Source organism: Pelobates fuscus, chromosome 2, assembly GCF_036172605.1.
Source record: "Pelobates fuscus isolate aPelFus1 chromosome 2, aPelFus1.pri, whole genome shotgun sequence".
Classification (NCBI taxonomy): domain Eukaryota; kingdom Metazoa; phylum Chordata; class Amphibia; order Anura; family Pelobatidae; genus Pelobates; species Pelobates fuscus.
Window position 1 is genome coordinate 304,034,007 of NC_086318.1, and position 15,922 is coordinate 304,049,928.

General features: G+C 44.2%; 1 protein-coding gene across 1 annotated transcript in view; it reads left to right on the plus strand.

Annotated features, from left to right (window-relative positions):
* The window catches only part of ROS1 (ROS proto-oncogene 1, receptor tyrosine kinase), a 295,800-nt gene that overhangs the window by 86,587 nt on the left and 193,291 nt on the right, over positions 1-15,922 (plus strand). The gene's annotated exons all lie outside the window — the stretch shown is intronic.

Genomic DNA, 15,922 nt, shown 5'->3' on the forward strand with positions numbered 1-15,922 from the left:
TGCCAGCCCCATAAGTCATTGCTCCATGTATTGTCACATCTAATATGTAAGGCTATGTCTTGCCACTACAGATGATTGAGTAATATATACACACATAATATATATATATATATATATATATAAAACAAAAAGTAGTGATGGTAGCACTCACGGTCTTCAGTTAAAAATCTTCTTTATTTGACTAGAATTAAAACATAGGGTCTAGGATCAACGTTTCAGTCCTCTCTCAGGACTTTCATCAGGATCAAACAAGTTTGATCCTGATGAAAGTCCTGAGAGAGGGCTGAAACGTTGATACTAGACCTTATGTTTTAATTCTTGTCAAATAAAGAAGATTTTTAACTGAAGACCGTGAGTGCTACCATCACTACTTTTTGTTGGATATTGAAAGTCCCAGGTTTGAGCACCCGGCAAGTACCCTTTACAACTACAGCCTGAGTGCAAGGATTTTTTACTATTTTATATATATATTGCACTCAGGCTCCACAGTAACCAAACCGGGTGCAACACCAGGGCTTAGATATCCAAATAGAAAAAATGGTTGGTGGCACTCACGGATTCCATAAAATCTAACTTTTATTCCAATAGTTTAAGATAGATCAACGTTTCAGTCCATCTTGTGGACTTTCATCAGGATCACCTGATGATCCTGATGAAAGTCCACAAGATGGACTGAAACGTTGATCTGTCTTAAACTATTGGAATAAAAGTTAGATTTTATGGAATCCGTGAGTGCCACCAACCATTTTTTCTATTTATATATATATATATATATATATATACACACAGTGGTACCTCGGATTGCAAACGCCTCGGTTAACATAATTTTCAGTTTAGAAATTAAAATTCATTGAAAATAATGCCACGGTTTACGAAGTTTCCCCAGGATACATTGCGCCTGGGAGGTTTATAGCGCTGCACCCTTGCATACTGGAATCTGTGGGTAGCATGTGGCGTCGAGTGTGGAGGTGTTGGAGCGGTTTGTCCTTCGAGTTTTGGAGACATTCTGGAAGTTTTTTGCAGCGGTTTTGGGACTTTTTGGAACTCTTTTTGGTACATTTCTCAAGTGGTGGAAAGGTAGGGAGCTGAGCTTCGTCGTTTGCATGCCTTTTACTGTGTGTTCTGCATTGTGGGTTGGTTTCCATGCCAGCTCATTTTGACTTTTTTCTGACCTCAATCCTATTGGAAACCACGTTTCAGTTTACAAATTTTTCGCAATACAAATATACCTTTATTGGTATATATATATATATATATATATTTAAATATTGGTCTTTTCAGAGTAAAACATATAATTATACAGTAAGCATACTCACATGCAGACGCAGACAGTCTCACTGACACACACAAGCTCATTGACACAAACACAAGCTCATAGATGCACACAAATAGGCTCACTGACAGACAATCTCACTGACACACACAGACAAGCTTATTGGTATACACACAAAGTAGTACAGACAAACTCTGACACGCACAAGCTTACTACAAACAAGCGCACTGTCACACAAACACACATATGCTCAGTGACACAAACATGCTCACTACAGAAAAGCTTACACACACATGCTCACCACATAAAAGCTCACTGACACACACATGCTCATCACAGACAAGTTTACTGACACACATGCTCCCTACAGAAAAGCTTGCTGACACACACACATGCTTCCAATTAACAAGCTCCCAGACACACACACATGCTTCCAACAGACAAGCTCCATGACACACACATGCTTCCAACAGACAACCTCACTGACACACACATACAAGTTCACTCACTAGCAGGCACACACACACACACACAAGCTTACTCACTAGCAGACACACACATATGCAAGCTCACTCACTAGCAGGCAAACACACACACGCTCGCTCACTAGCAAGGACACACACACATGCTCACTCACTAGCAGGCACATACACAAGCTCACTCACTAGCAGGCACACACACACACACATGCTCACTCACTAGCAGGCACACACACATAAACAAGCTCACTCACTAGCAGCCACAAACACACACAAGATCACTCACTAGCAGGCACATACACACACACAAATGCTCACTCACTTGCAGGCACACACCAACACACCCACAAGCTCACTAACTAGCAAGCACACACATACACTCAAGATCACTCACTAGCACACACACACACACACACACACACACACATAAGCTCACTCACTAGCAGGCACACACACACACACACACACACACACACGCTCACTCACTAGCATGTGCACACACACACACAAGCTCACTCACTAGCAGACACACACACATAGACAAGCTCACTCACTAGCAAGGACACACACACATGCTCACTCACTACCAGGCACATACACAAGCTCACTTACTAGCAGGCACACACACACACACACACACACACATGCCCACTCACTAGCAGGCACACACACATACACAAGCTCACTCACTAGCAGGCACAAACACACACAATATCACTCTTTAGCAGGCACACACACAAACGCTCACTCACTTGCAGGCACACACCAACACACCCACAAGCTCACTCACTAGCATGCACACACATACACTCAAGCTCACTCACTAGCAGACACACACACACACAAGCTCACTCACTAGCAGGCACACACACACACACACACACAAGCTCACTCACTAGCAGGTGCACACACACGAGCTCACTCACTAGCAGACACACACACACACACACACACACACAAGCTCACTCACTAGCATACACACACAAGCTCACTCACTAGCAGACACACACACATAGACAAGCTCACTCACTAGCAGGCAGACACACACACACAGACAAGCTCACTCACTAGCAGGCGCACACACACAGACAAGCTCACTCACTAGCAGGAGCACACAAACAAGCTCATTCACTAGCAGGCACACACACACACAAGCTCACTCACTAGCATGTGCACACACACACAAGCTCACTCACTAGCAGGCGCACTAACACACACAAGCTCACTCACTAGCAGGCACACTTACACACACAAGCTCACTCACTAGCAGGTGCACTTACACACACAAGCTCACTCATTCACTAGCAGGCACACACACACACACACACACACAAGCTCACTCACTAGCAGGCACACACACACACACACAAGCTCACTCACTAGCAGACACACACAAGCTCACTCACTAGCAGACACACACATAGACAAGCTCACTCACTAGCAGGCAGACACACACACACACACACAGACAAGCTCACTCACTAGCAGGCGCACACACACATACAAGCTTACTCACCAGCAGGCACACACACACATGCTCATTCACTAGCAGGTGCACCCACACAAGCTCACTCACTAGCATGTGCACACACACACAAGCTCACTCACTAGAAGACGCACTTACCCACAAGCTCACTCACTAGCAGGCACACTAACACACACAAGCTCACTCACTAGCAGGTGCACTTACACACACAAGCTCACTCACTAGCAGGCGCACTTACACACACAAGCTCACTCATTCACTAGCAGGCACACACACACACACACAAGCTCACATACTAGCAGGCACACACACACACACACACACACACAAGCTCACTCACTAGCAGGCACACACAAGCTCAATAACAAACAGGCACACACAAGCTCACTGTGACGAAGAGAACCTTGCCACTGGTTCTTGGAGGGGCCTGCTTGCCAGCCTCTTGCCCCAGGACTATGGCCCCTGCAATAGACTTGGCTAAAATAAAAAACTGTGGACCCTGCAATAGACCTAGCTAAAAAAAGACTGTTCATGCAATTGGGATTATATGGTTCAGTTACCGAACAACCGCACGAACCAGAGACCACCCAGGAGCTTGTTAACACCTATTAACAACTTGGAACGTTTCTCACCGCAGTGTTCTAATTGTTTGTCTGGGTGGCCACAATTCCTATGGATAACCATGAGGTGGCGGCCAACTTGTTAGCATGAACGCAGGCAGCGGTGTTTGGGCATGAATCTCATGAAACTCCCGAACACCGCTGGACTTCCATCATCGCCTGTGTTTGGTTCTATACAACTTAGAAGGGCACTGTTCGGTGAAATCATTCGTCTGAATGAGGTGAACAAGCTCCAGGGTAAGCCTAATGACTGTTCTGTTCGGTAGTTTGTTAATTTTCAAACTACCGAACTATACCGACCGCAAGCCCTGATTCTCTGGAACTGTTTTGGGCATGGACCATGCGTGTGCGTGTCAGTCAAACAAATGACTTCCAGGAAATTCCTGAACCCCTTAACTGATCTGGGTGATTTTTGGATATGTTGGTCACCCAGATCAGGGCTATCAGGGGGTGTTTGTGGGGTTTTATGTGTTTTCAGTGTACTTTTGGGGTGTTTGGGAAAAAGTGTTTTTTTTCTGTACTTGGAGATAATTGGATTAGATTAGTACAGTTCCTGATCCAATTAGCTCCCAGGCCCAGAGCAGGGATTATCCAATTATGTATGGGAGTGTCTTGCATTGTAACACTGTATTCATTGGCCAGTGACTTTGTAAATGAGTCTACCATCAGGTCCATGTGGGAGTACCCCTTGAATGGGGATTGGCATATAAGGCAAGTGTGGCCCCATTAAAATCAGTTCCTGCCTACCCTGAACATAGAGTCTCATCTCACATGTGGGGGGAACAACTGTATCTGCTCTGGGGATTGCTATATCACAATACCTCCCTGGGTTCTAATCACTAGCTCTTATAAGAGCTGTTCCTTCTATACTCACTGGAAGCTGGATCCTGGTCTTGGGTCCAGGGTGGGTGGAGGACTGTGAGACCCAAGCCAAGCTGTAACGCTGGAAGTGGGGACTGCGGTGCTGATGGTGTCTGGTGGAGTGCTTGGAAGTACTCGGACGTACTAGGAAGCAGTGATTGGCAGAGGCACCCAGGCAGGGTGCCAGGCGCTCCGTCACACTCACTCACTAGCAGACACACACAAGCTCACTCACTAGCAGGCATACACACACACGCACAGACAAGCTCACTCACTATCAGGCATACACACACACAGACTCACTCACTAGCAGACACACAAACATACAAGCTCACTCACTAGCAGGCACCCACACACACACACTCACTAGCAGGTACACACACACAAGCTCACTCACTAGCAGGCACAAACACACAGAAAATCACTGTCATGGCTGAAGCTTACCTGTCACTGGTAGGTGAAGTTGCCGTTTTGTGGCCTCTTTCTTCCAGCGAGGTCAGCAACGTGCATGGGGGCGAGGCTTTAGTGCGGGAGGTGGAGCTATGTTCAGGAGGCAGGGTTTGCATGCGGGCGTGGCATGCAACCAAAATCGATGTCAATTTTGAAGGGAGACTGACAGGTCTCCTTTCAGCCGCCAGCAGCCTAATTACGGCCGCACCAGCCCCCAGCTCCTCCCTCTTTACTCCCCTCGGACTGACAGAGTCTGGCACAGTCCCAAGGGAAAATATTTCAATTACCTTAGTCTGATGATTAGGGCTGTCTACCCGGCCCTAGGTGCCGCGGCCCACTGGGAAATTTTCCGGTATATTGGTGGGCAGTCTGGCCCTGTTGGGAACTTAAGATGGCAAGTTGGTAACAATTTCTGAGTCAGTTTTTTAAATTATTTTATCACTATTCACTATTTGGTAAATACATTTCTGAGTTAATAAAAGTTTTTTTTTTAATGACTCTTGTCTTTGTTTAACCCCTTAAGGACCGCTGACGGTTCAGGACCGTCAGCGGTAAAACGTGCGTTTGGATAACGGTTTTGGGCTACTTACCTGATCGCCGTCGGTCCCACGGCGGCGATCAGCTCTCCTCCCGGTCCAGGGGGGTTGCCTGTCTGCCCGGGCAGCCCCCCCTCGGCAGATCAGGACCCCACGGCCATGTGATCACTCGATCACATGACCGCAATAGGGGTCTGTGTATCTGCCTGCAGGGGGACTGTCTGTGCTGACAGGCAGTCTCCCTGCATCTGTAAAATCAAAAATAAAGTGTAAAAAAAAATCTGTGTAAAAAAATAATGTGTATATATATATGCTATATATACATGTATTATATCTATATATACCTATATATAATATATGTATATATATCATATATATATAATGTCACACTAAGTGTATTTTTATATTTATATATACGTATATAATTATAAAAATACACTTATATTTAAATTACACACGAATATATACAATATATATAATAACTATATATATGGTATATATATATTATTATAAAATACAAATAATATGTTAATAAAAATAAATAACAAAAAATAAAAATAATTTTTAATAATTAAAAAAAAATTATATATATATATATTCAGTTTTATTCTAACAGTATTTTGATATTGATATATATATATTTATATCAAAATACACTTAGAATGTAATGATATATATATCTATGTATAAATAAATAAATAAAAATAATACGAAATATACATATGTCCACATACATAATTACATAAATAATTTCATAAATATACACGTAGACGTCAAATATATAAATATGTATATATATTAAAATTCTACGTGCATATTTATGTAATATTTTTACCTAATTAAGTAATTTTAATGATTGCAATTTGAGGGACCTGCCTGCCAACCCAGGCCAAAAGTCCAGATAATTTAATTTGCTAGCACTGTGTTTAACCCTGTAACTTTCTATGACACCCTAAATCCTGTACATGGGGGTACTGTTTTACTCGGGAGACTTCGCTGAACACAAATATTAGTGTTTCAAAACAGTAAAACATATCCATGCGATGATATTGTCAGTGAAAGTGAAGTTTTTTGCATTTTTCACACACAAACAGCTCTTTCACTGAGGATATTATTGCTGTGATATATTTTACTGTTCTGATACACTAATATTTGTGTTCAGCGAAGTCTCCTGAGTATAACAGTACCCCACATGTAGAGGTTTTATAGTGTTTGTGAAAGTTACAGGGTCAAATATAAGGCTTGATTTTACTTTTTTTTTTTTTATTGAAATTTGTCAGATTGGTTAGGTTGCCTTTGAGAGCGTATGGTAGCCAAGGAATGAGAATTAGCCCCATGATGGCATACCATTTGCAAAAGAAGACAACCCAAGGTATTGCAAATGGGGTATGTTCAGCTTTTTTTAGTAGCCACTTAGTCACAAACACCGGCCAAAGTTAGCGTTTTTTGCATTTTTAACACACAAACAAATATAAATGCTAACTTTGGCCAGTGTTTGTGACTAGGTGGCTACTAAAAAAGACTGGACATACCCCATTTTGAATACCCTGGGTTGTCTACTTTAAAAAATATGTACATGTTAGGTGTGTTTCGGGGATTTATGACAGATAACGGTGTAACAATGTCACTATTGATACATTTAAAATATATATATATATTGAAACAGCAATTTCCTACTTGTATTTATAGGCCTATAACTTGCAAAAAAAAGCAATAAAGCATGTAAACACTGGGTGTTTTTAAACTCGGGACAAAATTTTGAATCTATTTAGCAGTTTTTTTCATTAGCTTTTGTAGATAAGTAAAAGATTTTTCAAGTAAAAGTCCAAAAACATGTTTTTTTTTTTTTTTTTCACCATATTTTATTATTTTTTTTAAATACAATATATGACATAATATAAATACTGGTATGTAAAGAAAGCCCTTCTTGTCGTGAAAAAAACAATATATAACTTGTATGGGAACCGTAAATGAGAGAGCGGAAAATTACAGCTAAACACAAACACCACAAAAGTGTTAAAACTGCTCTGGTCCTTAACGTACAAACATCGCAAAAACAGGCCGGTCCTGAAGGGGTTAAAATATATTGTTTTGTGATGTTACTAGGAATATTGCTTGTTCCATTTAACAAAAGAAAGATCAGGAATTTGTTCATTACCTCTATTGTCATAAAAACAGAGGCACACTCCGAAAATCGCTACTCTTGAAGTTGACAGCTTTGTGCAAATTTCAAACAACTGGCCTTGATATGATTACATAACATATTTACAACAACAATATTGATTACTACCTTGGTTTTTAAACAAAAACAATGACCTGACGCATTTCAAAACACCAAAATGTTTGACTGTAGTACTTCAGCCGTACAGTTGAACAAGTGACTAAAACCTGAAAGCATGTTTATGAAGCAATAGGATTGATGGTTTTCTCAGAAAAAGTGTTTAACTCTTCCAGTGATTTGTGATTATGAATTCCAAATATCCTTCTGTGTGAATTACATGAAATGTGGGCTGCATGAAGCTGGGGCCAATTCAGAATTCCCAGTTTTCGGCCTCCTAACTAACCTGCTTTTGGCGGGACAGTTACTATTTTAGGGTCCTATCCCACCGTCTCATTGTTATCTAGAGTCCTGTATCTGGGGACACTGTGTCAAGGCAGCACAGAGCCAAATTAATAGTGTGGCGGGCACTATGACTGTGCAACGAACAGTGCAGCAGTGATAATTACTTGGTCTTCTGTGTTGGAGGCGAGTCAGAGGGGGGAAACTGATACACCATTTCAGTGGGCAGACCTGCCCTACTTCTGGGCCATCCAATCAGAATGGACGTCACCAGTGATGCATGTTGTTTCGCTGGTGTCTCCCCCTGTTTGGAGGTATGGTATTCTTAACACTTAGAATGTGTTTAATAGTGCACTCAACATTACCATGTACCACCAGTCTTTTTTTCACATCTCTTCCAACCAGCCTTTATATTTCTTCCTTTTTTTTTTTTTCATGTTTTACTCCATTATTTTCTCTCATCTGTATCTCCTTCTGAAGGATTTCATGGCGCCGACCATAGCTGGGGAAATGATCATTTGAACATCTCTGGAATAGCTACAGAGCTACTTCCACTTGGTCCAATTTGTGGTATAGACCCTAATTATGGTGGTGAGCAGCGATCTAGTTCCTCGATAAAGTGTCCACTCAGGAATATAATTCTGCTTAACCTAACTTGTCTTCTGGTTTGATTGCTCTGCAGCTGCAGGCAAGTTAGGTTTAGCAGAAGATGGTCAGATAAAAGTAGCATCCGACCCAAAATAGCTTTTCAATCAGAACAAACAGTGAAATGTTCTCACAAAAATCTGTATACGTCATTAAGAGAACCATTAACTTTCATTACATGTAATAAACATTTAAAAAAAAAAAAAAAGAATTAGAAATGTGGTGACAGTTGTTCTTTAAGGAGTGGAGGACACAGTATGCTAAAAAGTGTGAGGTTGTACTGTGGAGTGTATATATAGAGGTGAGACATGGGAGGTGAGTTTTTTTGACTCTGCAAAGCAGTCACTAGCTATTCCATGGTATTAATTGTACCATGGTATTAAGTGCTGCATCCATAGCACACTCCAATATTTTTTTAACTGGTGGAATTTCAGTATAATGTCTGTTGAAATGTTTTGAAGCAAATTTTCATGTCTATATATACCGTATTTTTCCATATATAAGAAGCCCCCATGTATAAGATGACCCCTTATTTTTTAGGCCCAAAATTAAGAAATACACATTTTAAACATCAAATAGAACACATTTGTTATTTTAGAGGAGACTTCTAAGGAGAACAACACACTTCTGATTATCATGCCTCCCCTGTGCTAAGGTACTCTGCAAAGTTAATATCTCCATAGTGCATGCTGGGAGACTACAGCTCCCTCAATACAGCAGGTGGGACATCCCTGATCCCAATTTCATCCCACATAAATATAAATCAGAAAGCAAGACCTACCTGAGGTGGAGCATACCTTAATATGGCTGCTCCTTTTATGGTGTGGCTTGTCTCTGGAGCTCAGTTGGTGGCAAGTGCTGACGTCTGCTGCAGCTCCCACATATATAGGGACCTCTACCACCTTGCCATAGAATTCAGAAGTGGGTCGGTGGGAGGGAAGCCAGATATGTGTGTGGGCCGTGGGACACCGAAACGCTGCAGGCGCCATCTTGGCTTAGGCCCAAGCACAAATGGGTTTTTTTAACCCCTGCAGTGACATTCATGTATAAGACGACCCCCAATTTTTGATTTAAATATTAATTGACTTTGTTCAGTATTTCAAGTTTTATAACTGTAGACATTGTGTTAATTATTCTATTTTATTAAAAAAAATGTTTAAAAAAACAATCTTCAACTCATTGTATGCATGTAGCATCATTTTTATGTGCGCAGTATGTTTGGTAAATACATAATAACTATACACTGACCAGCCACAACATTAAAACCACCTGCCTAACATTATGCCATTAGCTCTGAGGCGTTGAGGCATGGAATCCACAAGACCTCTGAACATGTCCTGTTTTATCTGGCACCGCGGTATAAGTAGCAGATCCTGCATGTTGCTAGGTGGGGCTTCCCTGGATCTGATTTGTTGTTCCAGCATATCCCACATATGCTCAATGGGATTGAGATCTGGGGGATATTGAGACCAATTCAGACATTGAACTCTCTGTCATGTTCCTCAAACCATTCATGAAAATCTATTTACCCTGTTGAAAGAGGCCACTGCCATCAGAGAACACCATTGCCATGTATGTGGGCTTCAACAATATCTAAGTAGGTGGTATTGTCAAAGTAACTTTACATGAATACCTGGACCGAAGATTTCAAAGCAGAACATTGCCCAGAGCTTAACACTGCAGATGCCAGTCAGCCTTCTTCTATTAGTGCATCCAGGTGAACAATGCACATGCACCCAGCCATCCATCAGATCTAAAAGAAACTTGATTCATCAGACCAGCCAACCTTCTTCCATTGCTGTGGAATGTGATGTATGGTTTTAGAGTTAGGAAAGTTGTGTAAAAGTATATTTTACTCTGTATGCATAATGGGATTATGTGTCACACTAAGGGGAGGGGATGTGTGGGAGGTAACATCTATGTCATTGGTTCTTTTATGCCTCCCCCTGGGTGTGGCCTGTATGTGTGAGTTGGAAATAAAAGCCAGGCTGGATGAGCCAGTCCTCTGTGTTCCTGTTTAACCCTCAAAATGAAGTGTCGTCTCGTTCTTGGGGGGAATTGGATTGTAAGCTGACTGCCAGGAGTGTAAGCGGATTGTATGCTTTTCTTGTTCAGCTGTTCCAGTTCGGAGTGTTATCTTGTATCCAGTTCGGGAGTTTGGTGTTCTGCAGTAGCTGTGCCTGTCTCTCAAAAAGGGGATTATCGCCTAAACGGATTTTATCCTCTTATAAGTGAAACGGTCCGTTACAATTGGTGGCAAGCGGTGGGATCGTTCCTACAGCCAGAAGGACAGCTACAGGAAACACCATTTCCGTGGATTACAAATTGAGGGCAACGCTAGTACCCGTACAGCGACCCTATCTACAAAAAATCAACTTCAGCAGAGCAAGCATGGCATATGACTACACTCAGGAGGAGTTTGACAGAGAGGTCAATGAGGTGCTGTCTGGCTATGGACCCAACCCCCCGGAGAGAGCCGTGAAGCTCGCCAGGAAACTAGTAGGAGAGTACCTGCAATCCCTAGTAGATTTGGCCAAAAAGGAATCCCATGGAGCTGAAGGTGTCGTCCTTCCTCCCCAGCGGCAGAGTAAGTCCCAGGGAGCTGAAGGCGCAGCCCTTCCTCCCCAGTGGCAGTGTGTACCCCAGGGAGCTGATGGTGTCGTCCGTCCTCCCCAGCGGCAGTGTGTAACCCAGGGAGCAGAAGGTGCCGTCCTTCCTCCCCAGCGGCAGTGTGTACCCCAGGGAGCAGAAGGTACCGTCCTTCCTCCCCAGCGGCAGTGTGTGTCCCAGGGAGCAGAAGGTACAGTCCTTCCTCCCCAGCGGCAGTGTGTACCCCAGGGAGCTGATGGTGTCGTCCGTCCTCCCCAGCGGCAGTGTGTGTCCCAGGGAGCAGAAGGTGCAGTCCTTCCTCCCCAGCGGCAGTGTGTACCCCAGGGAGCAGAAGGGGTAGTCCTTCCTCCCCAGCGGCAGTGTGTACCCCAGGGAGCAGAAGGTGTAGTCCTTCCTCCCCAGCAGCAGTGTGTACCCCAGGGAGCAGAAGGTGTAGTCCTTCCTCCCCAGTGGCAGTGTGTACCCCAGGGAGCTGATGGTGTCGTCCGTCCTCCCCAGCGGCAGTGTGTGTCCCAGGGAGCAGAAGGTGCAGTCCTTCCTCCCCAGCGGCAGTGTGTAACCCAGGGAGCTGATGGTGTCGTCCGTCCTCCCCAGCGGCAGTGTGTGTCCCAGGGAGCAGAAGGTGCAGTCCTTCCTCCCCAGTGGCAGTGTGTACCCCAGGGAGCAGAAGGTGTAGTCCTTCCTCCCCAGTGGCAGTGTGTACCCCAGGGAGCTGATGGTGTCGTCCGTCCTCCCCAGCGGCAGTGTGTGTCCCAGGGAGCAGAAGGTGCCGTCCTTCCTCCCAAGCGGCAGTGTGTACCCCAGGGAGCTGATGGTGCCGTCCTTCCTCCCCAGCGGCAGTGTGTACCCCAGGGAGCTGATGGTGTCGTCCATCCTCCCCAGCGGCAGTGTGTCCTGCAGGGAGCAGAGACAGTCAGTCTCGCACCCCAGCAGCAGGACAAGAGAATGAAAGGGGAGACAGCTGGTCTCCCTTTCCACCAGCAGAGAGAGTGGCAGGGAGAGGAGCCTGCTAACCCCTCTCCCCAGCGGCAGTTCACCGTCCAGAGAGAGGAGCTTGTTACACCCTCTCTCCAACGGCAGCCTAACCCACCAAGGGGAGATGTTAAGCCCCACAACTGTGCAGATGGGACCGTAGTCGCTGCACTTACAGCACAAGGGGTAGGGACGGTCGGTCCTGTCCCCCAGCCACAGAGCGGTGTATCCAAAGGGGAGACAGTCGGTCTCTCCCTCCGGCAGCCGAGCTATGCACCTAAAGGGGAGACAGTCAGTCTCCAGCAACCAGGCTCCAACCAGACTACTCCCGTGGTAGTGCGGGCACCAGGACAGAGTACCGCTGGTGTCTGCCCCCTCAGCAACCCACCAAGGCAGCCTACCAGTCCCCCACACAGCCGTGGTAAGGCACCTGGACATGGACCAGATTCTCCCTTACCCAGGTGTAGTAACCGTTTATTGTGGGTGGGCTGTACTGCTGTTTCTGTTTTGTGGGTGGGCTGCTGGACTAACCAGGGCACTGACCGGCAGGAGGTCAGATACCCTGTTAGTCTATTTGGAAAAGGGGAGAAGTGTGGCGAAACCGACCTCGCCACGTGTCCTTGGAGGGGGCTGCTTGCCTGCCTCTTACCTTTGGACTATGGACCAGACTTTATGTGAATGTGTTAACCCAGATAGCTATACCCTGGAGCCTATTCATATAATGAAAGACTATGGGAAAGACTTTAGCTCCATGGCAATTGTACTGTGTGAATAGGATCTGCGCGCTATTCGGTAGTTTTGTTCGCTCAGATCCCAGCTATCTGGGGATATGTGAAATGTCTGTGTGTTATGGATAAAAAGTAACTTTCTGTATTTTAAAGTGTTTTATGTCTTTCTGTAACCATGTGGTTAATGGAGTCTGTCTCTGTGCTGGAGATAATTAGATTACTTCTCCAGCACAGAGAAGGCTCTGTAAAAAACAGTCTGAGCTGGAAAGCTAGGGGTTTTAAAAGATACTTTACTAACTTTTGAACCCCTGGTCTGATCCATGCCATTTTTTAATATGTTGTTCCCCTGAATGGATTGATTGTGGATATGTAATTTTATGTGAATGTGATGTATGGTTTTAGAGTTAGGAAAGTTGTGTAAAAGTATATTTTAAACTGTATGCATAATGGGATTATGTGTCACACTAAGGGGAGGGGATGTGTGGGAGGTAACATCTATGTCATTGGTTCTTTTATGCCTCCCCCTGGGTGTGGCCTGTATGTGTGAGTTGGAAATAAAAGCCAGGCTGGATGAGCCAGTCCTCTGTGTTCCTGTTTAACCCTCAAAATGAAGTGTCGTCTCGTTCTTGGGGGGAATTGGATTGTAAGCTGACTGCCAGGAGTGTAAGCGGATTGTATGCTTTTCTTGTTCAGCTGTTCCAGTTCGGAGTGTTATCTTGTATCCAGTTCGGGAGTTTGGTGTTCTGCAGTAGCTGTGCCTGTCTCTCAAAAAGGGGATTATCGCCTAAACGGATTTTATCCTCTTGTAAGTGAAACGGTCCGTTACAAGGGGTTAAAGGAGATATGTGAACATCCTCTTGTTAACTGGGTGACTTTTCCTGCCAATCAGAATATATTCGTGAGAGGAGGGGATGCGATTGCTAAGTCTGTGTATCGAAAGTGATGTATCAATGTCATATCTGACATGCCACAATTTTTCTCTCAATGCTGAGGTTTGGTTTTCTGGAAATGACGTATTGAGATAGCACAAGGCACATAACATCCGATCTTTAATTCATCCTGTGAAGTCCATATTCATTCAGCTATATTTAGTGTGAGAATTCGTCATTGCCTAATGATCTAATAAGTCTTTGCGCTCAACATTGGGTGTAAAATTAATTCAATAAAAAAGCATAAAAAGAGGGAGAACGAAACCAATGTAAGAGTGAACACTGGTTGAGATATTACAAATCAAATCTAATATGAAATATTCCTAACCCAATAAGATATTTATTTTAAAAGTATGTAAAACATTTTTGTAAATCCAATTCATTGATAAATTATACATTTATTTAGCAAAGATTTCATAGATTAAAATATATTATTAGTCAAAAAAATAAATAAAATATCCAAGTATATTACACAATAATGAATCAATAAACTGTAAAAAAAAATGTCTTGGACTTCATACGAGGTGGAATCAAAACCCTACAGCTCCTCTTCTACAGTCCAAAATATCTCTAATTTAACCAAATTATCGGGTCTAATCTCCATGATCTAGAACTCCAGGGACATTCTGAGGAACAGTACCTACTGACCATTGGCAGTCCCATTCCTTTGGTGACCTACACGAGTTTGAGATGTGGGAGAGGCGGCCGCTCTCCTACGACTTACATCGGATTGACTCAGCAACTACATCCCCGTCACCCCCCTACACTGGTGGGGATATCCTGATCTGCCTCACGTGGAGGGAAGCACGGGTGGTGTGTTGCGGAGCAGCCTTTACCAAACCTTAATTCTCTTCCCACTCAACAGCACAAACCTACATAAGCCTTGTGCAGCACTATCTATCTTCCACCAAAACAGCTGTCACGGGTGAGACTAGCAACACTTTCCTGGACCACGGTCCACAAAGGGTCATAACCTTCCACGCGTTTCACATTCTGAGGAGGCCTGCGTTAAGCATGCTTCAGTTCCTTCTCCGGTTTCTGGGCTCAGCTGGAGCCATGAGAAAGGTGTTCTTGATCGCAGTGTAGTCCGGGGCTGGTGGGCCGATGTGCTGGGACCTAAGGGACTTGTTCCAAACTATCTGGTCGGCGTTGGCTGAGTTCCTACCCCACTGTTAACTACTGGAAGATTTTGGGTGAGTCATTGACTTGTGATGTTGGGCTGTTCATGGTTACACAGACTATTTTTTTCGCTATAGTGGTCAGTGTTGGTATTTGTGGCGTGGACCACATTTATCAGAACACTCTACGGGTGGCAAGGGCAATTTGCGCAATAAGTTTGTTTTCAGTTCTTGTGGTGTTAATTTAGGGCAGGTCCACCAACAGTGGTAGAATATCCCCTCCTCTCCACAAAGTTTCCAGCATAGACTGGTGGATATGCGGTGCATGGTTGCTAAGTGTTAGGGGGTGAGGTACAATCTAAAGAGCATCTTGTATGATTGCTCTTTATCTGTCATGCAGATCGAGATGGATGCCATTGCCTCCCATATATCCGACCCGTCAGGGGCTTCCTCTGCTGTTCCCAATTCTGCCTCCCAGTCCGTGATGTATGGTAGTGTCGTCAGGGAAGGGTGCATTGCGATTGTGATATACAAGTCAGATATTTAGCCCTTTCGGGCTGATGCGACTACACAGCCCTTTTCAAATTCTGTAAGTGGGTCTAGGCCTCCTTGTTGGATAGCGGGCGTGTTCGTGAAGCTGCGCAGTTGTATGTAA